The sequence below is a fragment of the Odocoileus virginianus genome, chromosome 15 (assembly GCF_023699985.2).
Source record: "Odocoileus virginianus isolate 20LAN1187 ecotype Illinois chromosome 15, Ovbor_1.2, whole genome shotgun sequence".
NCBI lineage: Eukaryota > Metazoa > Chordata > Mammalia > Artiodactyla > Cervidae > Odocoileus > Odocoileus virginianus.
In genome coordinates, this window is record NC_069688.1 from 22,400,309 (window position 1) to 22,413,117 (window position 12,809).

The window sequence follows — 12,809 nt, forward strand, 5'->3', positions numbered from 1 at the left end:
CAATTAACTTCAGTTATACTTTTTTCTGATTATGTACAAGTAACTTTCAATTATATATCCAATATCTGGCTTTTGGTAAATAAATTAATCGCACAATTAAGGCTGTTTTCCAATTCTGCAAGTGTGTTCCATATAATCAGCATTTGAAATTAGAGAAGTCTCTCTCCTAAGGTTTTCAAAATAGAGTCAGTTTCCTTCAATGGCTACTTTTTGTCACCTCCTTCATCTATTCATTAAACTATTCATCCACAACATATTTGACCTTTTTTTTTTTTTTTTTTTGCTTTCTTCTCTGCAATCACCCTCTGTGTTTTTTCAGTCTTACTTTATTGAGGCTTTTGAAAGCTAAGTTGAAGATCTCTCTTGGTGAATGTCACATTGCCCTTGAAAATATGTGGGTTATTTTCAAATATCTTTTGATATTGATTTCTAAAATAGTTCCACAGTCATAACAGACTCTATAGGATTTCAATACCTTTAGACTGTGAAATTTTTGCACTTTGTTTTATGTCCCTGGATATCTTTTGGTGTCTCCTAGTTTTCACTCTATAGGAACCTGAATAGAATTTGTATCCTACTGTTGTGTGAAAACTGTATAAATCTTAATTTGTTGAATTGGTTCACTGTGATTTTCAGGTCTACTATATCTTTCTACTTCTCTGTATATTCATTCCATTAATTTTTAAGAGTTTGATAATGAAACTCCAACTAAAAATCTTTATCTACATAAAAGAACTGTAATATGTAGTACAAGTATATGTAACCTTGTTCTGTATTTTCCAAGTCTCCTGTAAAATGTGTTATCATACTTTCATAATTTAAAAAAATCTTTAAAATAGTTGAGCATTTTCATACCCAGAATCTGTGATACAAAGAAAATAAAATGTTTTCCACATTCTCCAGGCATTCAGTCTAGAATGAAGGGACATGTGAACAAATAATTACAACATGTGGTAAAGCCAAACCACCAAATGTGATTCTTGACAGTGGCATCCTAAGGAACTTTAGAAGAAATAGTCCCATCTCCATGACCTTTCTTAGATCAAGTACATCAAAATATTAAGTATTTGCCCTGAGTCTCAGGAGTTTCTTGACATTCCCAGGTGATTCAAACATGCAGCTTGAGTTTCGTGACCTTGTCGTAAAAAAACAAAGCAGAAAGCACTTATCTCTGCCTGGAGTGAGGAGAAGAGAAAGTATATCATTTTACAGAGGCCAGCAGTGAATGGTGAGGACAGTACATTGGGCTGGGCACAGTTGAGAGGAAGCATTTCAGGTAAGTAGAACAAACACAAACCCAAGGCAGGAAAGAGTATAACACACAGGTCAGTGTAGCTGGAAGATGGTGTGAATGAGGTGGTAAGGAGGAAACAATCATCCAAAGATAGCACTTAAGTGGATTGTGAAAGGCTTCCAGAAGTTCACACTTTGTCCTACAGAAAGGAAAAACCATCGTGGAATCTTCTTCCCTAATGCAGGGTGAGCCACCATGGTCAACACATTACTGCCCCTAGGAGAAACTGATTCCATGGACTCAGACAGCATTACTTCAGCAAACACTCCAGCTCATCTGATGGTCCTGTGAGTCTGGGGATGTGTGCTCAGTGACTAAGCTGTGTCTGACTCTGTGACCCCATGGACAATAGTCCACCAGGCTCCTCTGTCCATGGGAATTCCCAGGCAAGAATACTGGAGTGAGTTGCCATTTCCTTCTCTAGGGGATCTTTCCAACCCACGGATCAAACCATGTCTCCTACATCAGCAGGCAGATTCTTTACCACTGAGCCACCAGGGAAACCCATGAATTTGGGAAATACTAACTTAAAACAGTCTCTAGGGGATGGGAGAGTACCTCTAGGGCCATTGAAGTCTTAGGCCAGAAACTAACTTGGAAGTTTGGATTCTGTCTTAATCATATCATCTGAAGAAATCTAGAGCATAGGAAGGAGAAGGATAATATGCAAATAAAAGAATCGGCAGTAAATATGATATAGACTAGCAATGTCCAATAGAAACACAATGTGAGCAAATGATTTTAAGTTTTTTGTGTAATTTTATGTAATTTAAAAGTTTTCTAATTGCCTAATTTTTTAAAAGACAGTTTTAGTAAAGTATTTTATTGAACCGAATATACCAAAAATACTATTATTTCAACATATAATCAGTATCAATCTTAAATGAAATCAACCCTGAATATTCACTGAGCACACATTCCTTGAAGCATCAAGGTCTCTTCCAATGAGTTGGCTCTTTGCATCAGGTGGTCAAAGTATTAGAACTTCAGCTTCAGCATCAGTCCTTCCAATGAAAGTTCAGGACTGATTTTCTTTAGGATTGTCTAGTTTGATCTCCTTGCTGTCCAATGGACTCTCATGAGTCTTCTCTAGCATCACAATTTGAAAGCTCCAATTTTTCAGCACTCAGCCTTCTTTAAGGTTCAACTCTCACAACCATACATGACTACTAGAAAAATCATAGCTTTTACTATGTGAACCTTTGTTAGCAAAGCGATGTCTCTGCTTTTTAAAATGCTGTCTAGGTTTATTACAGCTTTCTTTCCAAGTGAGGATTTACCACATAGCAAATACTGCTAACCAACCCAGCTATCTACTAGACTATTTCAGATGGGCTACTGAAGTTAGAATCTATCACAAATAAACAGAAGAATAGCATGCTAGATATTAAAACATGGATTTTGTCATGGAGTCAATCTTAAGGGAAATCAACCCTGAATACTCATTGGAAGGACTGATGCTGAAGCTGAAACTCCAATATTTTGGTCACCTGATGCAAACAGCTGACTCACTGGAAAAGTCCGTGATGTTGGAAAGATTGAGGGCAGAAGGAGAAGGTATCAGAGGATGAGATGGCTAGATGGCATCACCGATGCAATGGACATGAATTTGGGCAAACTTTGGGAGATGGTGAGGGACAGAGTGGCCTGGGTTGATGGAGTCCATGGGGTCACAAAGAGTCAGACATGACTAGGTTACTGAACAACAACAACAGTATGTCATGGAGGTGGACGATTAATCCATGGTACCAGTAGAGTTCGCTTCATCTTGGGCATTTTGTTGTTGTTCACCTTGAGTACTGAACACCAAAACTGGTTCTATGATACTTTAAACAGTATAGACATATTTTATACATGCTTTTGCATATATGATCCTTTCATAATAAAAATAACTTTAAAAATGAGATGCATGGATAATAGCACATAATTCTTCTGTTTGCTTTGCTAGTATGCATTACAAAGATGGTGGTTAATTATGAGAAACCATAGTGAATGACAGCTCTCACAGTGTAATGCGTAGGTGAGCATCATGCAGCCCTTTTGCAGACAAGAGGTCTCATCAGCACATCCCTTCACCCTTGACTTCACCAGATCTCCTGAGGCTAGAGGCACTAGCTTATTCCCTGCTCACAGCAGCAAAACCTCAGGAACTTTCCTTTCTTTTCTATGTGTCAGGAATTCATTCTTCACCCAGAAAAAGTTATATGGCTCCCTCACTCATTAAAAGTGAAAGAAAAACAATTTTACATCAGGAAGAGATTTAAATTAGAAAAAAGAACAAGAAAGTGTGGCAGCAAATGCAGAGAGAGTGGGTTCAGTGCTGTGGCTTCCCACAGCTAAGTCTTCTCTGCCAGTCCTCAAATTATTACAATAACCACCAGACAATACCAAAGTCCCCAGGCTGATGTGTGGGAGGCCAGACTGTCCTTTCTGAATGTTTCATTTGAACTCACTCCTATAAATCAGATCACTTATTTTGAAGAACATGCCAACTGCATGCCCACTTTCTGGTTAAAATTTTGACCATGGAAGTCCCTTCACAGTGACTGCACCACTGGCATTCCTACATTATGATTAGTTTCATTGATGCCATTTGCCACATTGTGTTAAGACACTCAGAAGTTCTTAAGTGGCAAGGAAAAAAAAAACTATTAATTCAGTCTCCTTAGAGAAACGGGGAATTCTACATTTTATGTACACAAACTCACATCAGTATTAGAAAAGTAGTGTTCATCTACCTCAGATATCACCTCAAATCTCCTGGAGATTCTAAGTACTAGTTACAAAGCTAGAAAATCTTTATGAAATGTATTTTGGATTCAGAAAAGACCAGGCAAAATTATTCACAAACTTAAATACAATAATATCTTGTTTTTTAATCCATTTGTTCAAATATCTATTGACCACCTATTATTTCCAAAAAGGATGGAAGGAAACAGATTCTACAAAATAAAAGGTCATATTCATACTTCATAGGAGGGAAAAAAAGGATTTACATGTGAAAAAATAGCCTAACAAAACATCCTATTGTAGGTGAGTAAGCTACAGTCTTGTTCTGAAAAGATATGCCTTTTTGGCAGGGAAATAATTTTATTTCATTAAAAAGTTCATCAAAAGATTTCAGGCTGGGCTTCCCTGGTGGCTCAATGGTAAAGAATCCACCTGCCAATGCAGGAGACATGGGTTCGATCCCTGGTCCGGGAAGATCCCACATGCCTTGGAGCAACTAAGCTGGTGTGCCAGAACTACTGAGCCTGTCCTGCAGAGCTGGAGAATCTAACTGCTGAAGCCCACACGCCCTAGAGCCCATGCTCTGCAACAAGGGAAGCAGCTGCAATAAGAAGCCTACACACTGCAACTAGAGAGTAGCATTCACAGCAGCAAAGACCCAGGACAGACAAAAATAAAATAAATAAATAAAATTATTTAAAAAGATTTTAGGCTAGGGCTAGCAATATCTCCAAAATCATGTGAAGATTCGCCCTGAAAGGCTGTGGCAGCCTCAGGATGACCATGAAAATATCCAAGCAACAATTTCTTACCAACATGATACTTATGTCAGAGCACATATGAAAGGATCAAGCTTTTGTGTATATACAGGTGAGAACAAAACATACCCAGAGCCATACTTGTTCTATAGAACTCTGTTGAAACACTGGCATTTGGCAAAGCACATAGTACTTAACTGAGTTTAAATTTTGCCTTGAGTGATGTAATTGGCAGTACTGTGAATACACAAAGTAACCTGACTCAGTTACATTCAAACCCAAAGCCTTCAAAAAGAAAATAATGTTATCATGCAGTGCTTGCAAAAATGTCCACAAGAATACATATCATTTATGTAAGCAGGTGTGGAGACACAATTTTTAATCAATATAAGGAGAGCCACACACACTATGAACTTAGGACCACAGACATATTTTTGGACAAAATGTTCCCCAATAGAGCACCTTAAAAGTTTTCTAAATTCAACAAGTTACTGCTTTCTCATTAAAAGAGAATAAAAGTAACTGAGCAAGGAGAATACATTTATGTATATTTACATGTAGAATTTCTGAAGAAAAAGAGAAACCCTGGAAATTAAGTCATAGGAAACAGACTTACATTGCTGGTGTTCAGAAGTCTTCCATTTACCCTTACCACTGGGATTTGGATAAAAGCCATTCAGACCCATGGGTTTAAGAATGACTTTTTGCTTAAACTTTGATGTTTACTAACAGTGTGATTCCTATATGTTCTTTAGAACATTTATTTACATTATCAGATAAAATACCAGCTGGGAATAAATAGGTACATAGCCATATACTAAACCATTTCAGGCTTTTCAGGTTAATAAAGTTGTAAATTTATTTCATTCTGGTAAATTGCATCCCAGTTCTTCTCTCAAAAGTAATAATAAACTAAATATAAGACACAGAATTTATTTGCATTAAAAATATATCATTATTTAAAAAATAAATGTAATTTAAGATACACATTTTAAACATTCATTCTTAAAATAGATACCAAATTAATGTGTTTTTCAGAGGCTAATGTTTTTAAATATCCCCTGTGTTTAAGACAATGTCTAATGAATTAGGCATTAGAGTCATCTTTGCTCTTTGCCAACTAGGGTATTATTGCCAAGTATTAAATGTTTTATAAGTCAATATCCTTCCTTTGCGGCATATTTCCTTCTGAGAAGGAACAACAATAAAAAAGTTACTAGTACCTAAGAAAAGGAAGTGAATTTACTTATGTTCTTATATGTTTTTATTGTTTGTAAGCTTTGTTTACTAGGTTAATCAAGTTATAAGCTATTTCCTCCTTCCAAGGAAATTTGGCACCTTTGGAATCACAAATGATCTTTAGTGTCTCTAGGGTATCATTTAAAACTCACTACTTTGGAATTAATTTGGGGAGTTTCTAAATGGTTCTAAGTGCCTAAGGGCCTCTTCCCATTAGAGCCATTGACTAGGGAAAAAAGCATATCAAAATACAGAACATCTGAAGTGGTCATCAGTTGGTATGGATACTAGCAGAAACGATACATTATTATGCATGAGTATACTTGCACAGTTGCCTGAAATATTAAAAGCCTGATAATAACAATAAATTTTGAGACATTAGAATATCTAGGGTATGAATTTCAGTAATTTTTCTGTAATACTTCATGGGATTCAGTTAAGTCTTGAAAAATTTGAGTTGGTAGATGATTTACTAAGTCTCAACAGACTGGTGCCATGTTGAATTGAACTTTAGTAGGAGAGGTGTCTGTAGCCCTGAATTTGAAGTTTTAGCTGCTCAAAGGCAAAATTTTGGTGGCACAACTGATCCAAGAGGTACACACACTAAGACTGCTACTATGGCCTCTGTATCTCATTGTTGTTGTTGTTCTTTAGCCACAAAGTCATATTCTGACTCTTTGTGATCCCATGGACTGTAGCCTGCCAGGCTCCTCTGTCCATGGGATTCTCCAGGCAAGAATACCAGAGTGGGTTGTCATTCCCTTCTTCAGGGGATCTTCCCGACCCAGGGATCGAACCCACATCTTTGGCATTGGCAGGTGAATTCTTTGCCGTCTGAGCCACCAGGGAAACCCTCTGCATCTAGTGCTAAGACCAGATTACACTCATATTCAAAGAAACACAGAGCATTCTCTCATATCCCATTTTAATATACTTGAATACATGAGATTTACTACTTGGAAGGAATTTAGATACATAAATACTTGACTGAGATTTATCCCAACAGGCAATAGAACACGCCTATTCATAGTAGTGGATATGAGTATGAAGTCGCTTCAGTCATGTCTGACTCTTTGTGACCCTGTGGACTATAACCCACAAGGTTCCTCTGACCATGAGATTCTCCAAGCAAGAATACTGGAGTGGGTTGCCTCTGGAAGATACTGGAAGATCTCCAGGGGATCTTCCCGACCCAGGAATCAAAACTGTATCTCTTTACATCTCTACTTTGGCAGGAGGCTTAGTAGTTGCCAGTTAGGTGCATCTCCAGTTCTCAAGGGTTAACCTCTTTCGCTAGGAACAGCGAGATATGCGAATATGAACTTCAAGTATATATCATGTCACTGCCCTTAACCTTCTTCATGGCCACAATTGACTGATGTGAGAGCAGATGCATAACCTAGGCTGGAACAACCAGATTCTTTATCTGGAGCATTTGATCACTGAAACAAAGACATAGGAAAATGGAAGATCACTGGATGTAAGAAACCTTAATGGCAAAACTTTGGAGTGACAGTCTGCACAAGGTGTCACCCTTCTGGAGGTTTAGTAAGTCCTTCAACTCTGTGATTTGATGTCGTCCTTCCAATAAAAACCCTCTCTTCTTCAGTTACCAGAGTCAGTAACTGCAAACAAGCATTCAACACAAAACTTAATTAATACTGGAAAAGGGTTCTCCTTTGGCTAGGATTGGCCAGATGGTTTCTCTTTACAACCAAACTTGTGAGATTCTCACTGAACATGGTCTAATCAGTCAGTCTGTGCAACTGCTCTCAAATAAGATTTTAAAGAATAAAGGGGGAAATTGAGTGGTTGCTTTCAAATGATTTGCTTTCTACCACGGCTTTTACTTTAACATCTGATACTTAGGATAAGTCACTTCTCTATCTTTCTCTTTACTCCACCAGCCATTACAAACAATGATATTCCTCTGATTTAACTCATAATCCACGTGTGATTTCACAAGAAACATGAAATCAACTCTGAATTTACTAGAAGAACTTAAGGCCTTTTCTCTAGAAGGTGAGATGCTTAAAGTATATAGTCTCTAGGGACCTTCAGTGACTAACATAATAATTGATTCTGAACACAGATAAAATTAATATCAAAAGGATACAGAAAAGATTATGCAAGAAATGCAAAGACATTTCAGTTTTTTTAATGTCTTACCTATTTAAGGATGAAGGAGAAAAACATCCATGTAATGATACAAACTTAATAGTGCCTGGCTAAAAAAGTATGTAGAATTTTTAAAAAGTTGTATCTACTTAATAACTATTATGGTGGAAAGAAGTGCTTGATTTACCTTTACTTTTGGACTAGAGCTGTTTCCAGGCTGGCTCAAAATGTTGTAACATATTAAATAGCAGTGCCAATGGCCTTTTTAAAAAGGAAAAAAGGGAGAAAAACCTAACTCTTAAGACATTTATTCATTTTCCCACATCTTTTAAAAGTTTACTACTCTTACTGAACTCATCTTGGGACATCAGTGGTCCTCAAACAATGTGTGGTTCAGAATTTTATATTTGGTGGTCCTGGTTAAGCCCTGGAGACCAGCAATCCCTACAATAAAACCAATATTTCATAAGACTCACAAGACTCAATTAGCATAGAATCTGAATTGCTTCCTGCTCTGGGGAAAGGGTTAGAATTCAGATTATTTCGATAATCTGAGCACAAATAGAAAACAATTGTTGCAAAATTGCCTTTGAAAACTCATTTCAGAAATGACAGAGGCATGTAAGCTTTATTTTCTGAATGTATGGAGAGTTTAATATTAAAAATTCTACACAAAGCAAACTATACTAAAGTTGATTGATAACTACTGACATATACACACATAATTTTCACATAATGATTGTATATGTGCATACAGGGCTTCCCTGGTGGCTCAGTGATAAAGAATCTGTCTGCCAACGCAGGAGACACAGGTTCAATCCCTGGGTTGGGAGAATCCCCTGGAAAAGGAAATGACAACCCACTCCAGTATTCTTACCTGGAAATCCCATGGACAGAGGAGCCTGGTGGGCTAACAGTCCATGGGGTTCCAAAAGAGTCAGACACAACTTAGTGACTAAACAACAACAATGTATGTGTAAGGACTGCATATGTATAAGATATTATGTTTATGCATATGTGTGTATGCATGTACGTATAAATTAAACCTGGGAAAAATAGTTGCTTTCTCATAAATAAAACACTAAAATTACCACCTTGTATTCAGTTTCTAATTTTTGTGTTACTTTGTCCTAATTATAGTTTCATCCCACAGTAATGCATTAATAAATTTTGAAACTGTTTCAAGTTATCTGATTATAGGCACAGCCTCCCATAACAGGGAGCTTCCAACTTCCCAGAGTATAAAAGGAATTTTGTTTTGTTTTGTTTCTTGCCATGTTGTGGTTGGTTGGATACTGGGACAGGATGGGAGAAGAGGATGTTATCATACAATTAAAGTGAAGTCTCTGGAGTTGTGGCATATTTGTGGTTATCAAACATCTAAACTTTACTTCTGATTTCAAATCATGCAAAGCCCTTTTATGGCCCACTATTTCTCCATTATAAACTGGTCATTGAAACTGGCCAATGCAAAATCACCCTTTGTATGCTTATGATAAGACTTGCAAGCCTCCTCCAACCACACAAGCAATTCTGCAGAAGGATCTACTACTATTAATATCCCCTAGGAACCAAGACGCCTGCTTGCATTGGGAAAATTAATAGAAGCAAAGATCATTCAGAGCTTAATATACGTCTTATATTCAGCCATAAAAACACTGATCCTATTTTGCAGCTGCCTTTCTCTCTTTTAAGAAATCATTCTGTAAGCTTGTACTAGTCTAATGTTTACAGCTTGGTTTCTTTTTTCACTTTACAATAAGGCATTCAGCCAACTTTAAACAATGCCTACTTCTAGCCAATTGCCCTTTTCTTGCTGTCAAATTTTTATTAAAGGAAAAGCACATGACCAAATGTGTTGTTTCAAATACCTTTAAAAATAAAACTGCAAGGCTCACTCAAGTCACGTAGCAGAGAAATTCTACTGAGATAGTGGTGATATCTAATAGGTCATCACTTCAGGTCCTTTTTCAGAATGGTATTCCCAAAATTCTTGATATCCTCCCTGTAGTTTTGGTTGTTGACTTAACCCTGTATGCAGTTTTGAATTAAAAATAGGTCAAGTCCATGATCATTTAATTATTAATTACAGATAAGAGTTACTAAGCACTCAAAAAATCCATTATTATTACACCTGCCACTATCTAAATCCCCTACAATTCATAATCCCACTTAATAGTCACAACAATCCAATTAGGGTAATACTATTATTTTTTTCTTACAGTGAAGATACTGAGGCTCAGAGAAATTAAGTATCTTATATAAGGTAACTGCCAGTCATTAAGTGACCTTATGGCCAAATTACAACTCAGGCTGCTTAAGCCACATACTTTAATCCTACACCACCCAAGTATTGAATACACATGTACTGAGCATATGGGTTTTAGATGTGGCTTTGGAAATATATATGTATATGTAGATGTGTACGTGCACAAATGTATGTATCTATGTACATATGCATGCATGCATGCATCTGTGTATCTATGCATACATTTGTACATTTATTTGTATTGTCAGCTTGCTATCTAGAGAAAAAGTAAAACACAGTATAATGGAGGCAGCGGGGGGGACAGAGAGAGTACACAATTGTTAAATAAATAGCACAAAGAAGTAACTGTCAAGGATTTTTCCAGCAAGACATAAATATATAAGACATACATGTAAAACATTCTCAACTAAAATGCTATGACTTAGATGAAAATGAACCCAAATAATGTCCAATTCCAGTTTGATGGCTTTAAATAAAGAAATGTGCTCAATCGTGTCCAATTCTTTGCAACCCCATGGACTATATATAGCCAGCCCGGCTCCTCTGTCCATGGAATATTCCAGGCAAGAATATTGGAGTGGGTTGCCATTTCCTTCTTCTTAAATAAAGAAAGGCAAATACAAAATAACAGTATTATAATATGAATCAATTGATTTGTTTATTCAACAAATATTTGTTAAACAAAAATATGTTGAGGCCCCTGCCTTCACAGAGTTAACAGCTGAGTTGCGGGGGGGAGGAGGGGGAAGGTATTAATCAGATGATCCCATAAGTAAAATTTCAGCCAAAGCCAGTGCCATAAAGAGAAGTGTAGGACAAAACTAGAGGCAGTTGTCAGGAATGTCAGTGAAGTTTCCCTTGAAGTAGCAATACTTGCTCATAGATCTGAAAGATGAGGAAGCAAAAAGGAGCCAGGACAGTGCTTCAGTCAGAGAAGACACGCTGCTCAAAGACGCTGGCAGAAGGAAGAAAAGTAAATGGGAGGCACAGAAGCAAAGCAAATGGCTGTGAGGGGTCAGTTTCATGTGGGATACGGGGGGATAGAGAGATAGAAACCAAAGTATTAGATAAAGTAAGAGAGAGACTGCAGTAGCTTCCAATCTGTTTCAACCCATAAAAATATCACCACAAGTCACTGGAAAGAGCAACAAATCAGATGCAAATATCATAGAACTGATGCTATCACAATATACAAGTTGAGAACCATATTAGTATATATTAATACAAAGGTTTCACCAGAATCAGGGAAAGGGCATGCACCAAGGATCTTAGTGGGAATTGTGCATTTTCATGAATAGAATGGGACTTCTCTGGCCTTTAATGAATGAGTATCCCCAGTGGTTCAGATGATGAAGAATCTGCCTGCAATGCGAGAGATCTGGGTTTGATCCCTGGGTTGGGAAGATCCCACGGAGAAGGGAATGGCAACCCACTCCAGTATTCTTGCCTGGGAAAACCCATGGACAGAGGAACCTGGCCGTCCTCTGGGGTCCATGCAGTTGCAAAGAGTCGGACACAACTGAGGGACTGACACTTTCACTTTCACTCATTAGCCAGAGAAGAGGAGAAAAGTGGGAAGTCAAAAATGTAGCAAGACCTAGGAGTGGTCACTTACTGAACTGAACCAATGCCTTTACTCAGCATGGACTGGTGCTTTCTCATCCTGGCAAAAGCCTGTATGAAGGCTGTTGAAACTCCAGTCTGCATCTCCTTTGTTCATACTTGGTCTTTTGGACAACATGCTCCAGCCCATTATATTTAGTTCTAGACAAAATCCTGGCTGCCAGCTCCATCTGCCAAACTAGTCCAATAGCCTTTGTGTATGAGTGTGTTGAGACCAAACGGTTTAGGAAAAGAGGAGTTCAGATTCAAATGGAACTTATCTAGTGCCTTTCAATTGGGATCCACTTTTCAGATGAATATACAACATTGAAGGGTTCCATGGATGAGACTGAATGGAATACAGAAACAAGAGCAACATATTCCATGGAAACAATGGAATATAGAAATAAGGACTATCTATTTTAAGCCACTCTGCCCAGCAACTGTGCCCATGAAGACATTCAGCCATCCCACAGCACCATGTTGCTTTACAATCTGGCAGAATAAAGCATCTTCCTAGAGAAATACATCATCAAGCTCACAGCTATAATACACACTTATTGTCAACTTTACAGATTGCTTTCAATAATATCCACAATCATTATATGTCACTTATAATGACATAAATTTCTGAAAATGATAATGTACGTAAAAGCTATAGTTTTTCCAGTAGTCATGTATGGATATGAGAATTGGGCCATGAAGAAAGCTGAGCACCAAACAATTGATGTTTTTGAACTGTGGTGGTGGAGAAGACTCTTGAGAGTCCCTTGGACTACAAGGAGATCCAACCAGTCAA

General features: G+C 37.5%; 1 protein-coding gene across 10 annotated transcripts in view; it reads right to left on the reverse strand.

Moving 5' to 3' along the window:
- EYA1 (EYA transcriptional coactivator and phosphatase 1) overlaps positions 1–12,809 on the reverse strand; it is a 471,064-nt gene that overhangs the window by 268,425 nt on the left and 189,830 nt on the right. The gene's annotated exons all lie outside the window — the stretch shown is intronic.